Source organism: Egretta garzetta, unplaced genomic scaffold, assembly GCF_000687185.1.
Source record: "Egretta garzetta isolate BGI_Z169 unplaced genomic scaffold, ASM68718v1 scaffold148, whole genome shotgun sequence".
Classification (NCBI taxonomy): domain Eukaryota; kingdom Metazoa; phylum Chordata; class Aves; order Pelecaniformes; family Ardeidae; genus Egretta; species Egretta garzetta.
In genome coordinates this window covers 822,253-823,466 of record NW_009260669.1, presented here as the reverse complement: position 1 = coordinate 823,466, position 1,214 = coordinate 822,253, and the positions used below count along the sequence as shown (strand labels likewise).

The following is a 1,214-nucleotide window of genomic DNA, read 5'->3' as shown; positions in this document are numbered from 1 at the left end:
TGCCTCGCCTCGCTAGCGCGGCGGCGGCGAGGGCAGGGCAGCGCCCGTAACTGGAAAACAAAGCCTTCACCGTCACCGCCCGGGCGCTGCCCATTCACTCCTAGGTGCTTAATTGAGGGCTGGGGAGCAGCGCTCCTGGTGCCTTAGGAGTCCAGCTATAAGGATTATTTTACAAAGGAGCCGGGAGTACCTTTGCAACCACCGGGAAGAGAGACTTTTCTTTATTTTTTTTTTATTTCCCCCCACGCACACAACGAGCCAGGTTTGGAATGAAAATGTTCTGGTAACAGGAGTGGAGTCCGTAGACTGATAGAAACCAGATAGAAATCTGTGTTACCGGTTCCTCCGATAGCTGGGTAAGCATAATTGAAAGTTCTCTTTCTTTGCTGTAATAGATGTGAAATGTGTTTGACGGTTGAATTTTCCTACTGTTCACAGATAGTTAAAGCAATATTTTCCAGATTAGCATAGTCTGTATTTGGCGTGTTGTTTGTTTGGTTTGTTGGGGTTTTTTTCCCCCTCTTTCTTTTCATCTGCTGAAAGATTTTCCTTACAGGATTTAAGGGTAGGACTCAGCCTGTAGTGGATGACACCTGCACAGCACTTCACAGCAAAGCTATATAATACTTTCTGAAAGCAGTACAGCATGCTGAAAGCGACCTCCGTGGCAGGAAAACTTCATTGCTTCACTTAAGTAGTGGTTTGCCAGTTTGTTTACAGTTAGAATAGGGTATAAGAGCAGAAATGTAATTAGACATTACTTTTTGTCTGTCCTAAAAGATTCTTTAAAAGTACTCGCAAGGTTTTAGGTCTGTGGGTTGTCAGCAGAGATCATGTGCACAGGACATGCTGAATATAGTATCATGACTTACTGAGATAAATTCAGAACTGGGACATAAGCCCAAACGGGGATCCAAACCTGCAATGAGTTTGTGTTCAGTTACCAGGTATGTAAATCTCTGAAATTAAACCTATTTCCATTAGGTAACTTGCATGTCAGACACCCTGAGGTACCTTTTTGGCACCACATGCATTTATTATTTATGTGTCTAACAGCTGGGTAGGAACCATGCAGCTCAGAATTTGAATCTTATAGTTGCCTGTCACTCCGGTGTTAATGGTGACGATCTTCAATTTGAGCAAGGAAATGTAGCAATGTTTCACTCCTGTAACTGATTTCACTAGAATTGGCAAGGAGGCATGAGAGCGTGAGG

At 43.7% G+C, this 1,214-nt stretch overlaps 1 protein-coding gene across 1 annotated transcript in view; it reads left to right on the top strand.

Annotated features, from left to right (window-relative positions):
- The first annotated feature begins 247 nt into the window (after positions 1 to 247).
- The window catches only part of SEMA3C (semaphorin 3C), a 122,014-nt gene continuing 121,047 nt past the window's right edge, over positions 248 to 1,214 (top strand). The window contains exon 1 of the mRNA XM_009645656.2: positions 248 to 356. The gene's annotated coding sequence lies outside the window, so the exon portion shown is untranslated. The remainder of the gene's footprint in view (positions 357 to 1,214) is intronic.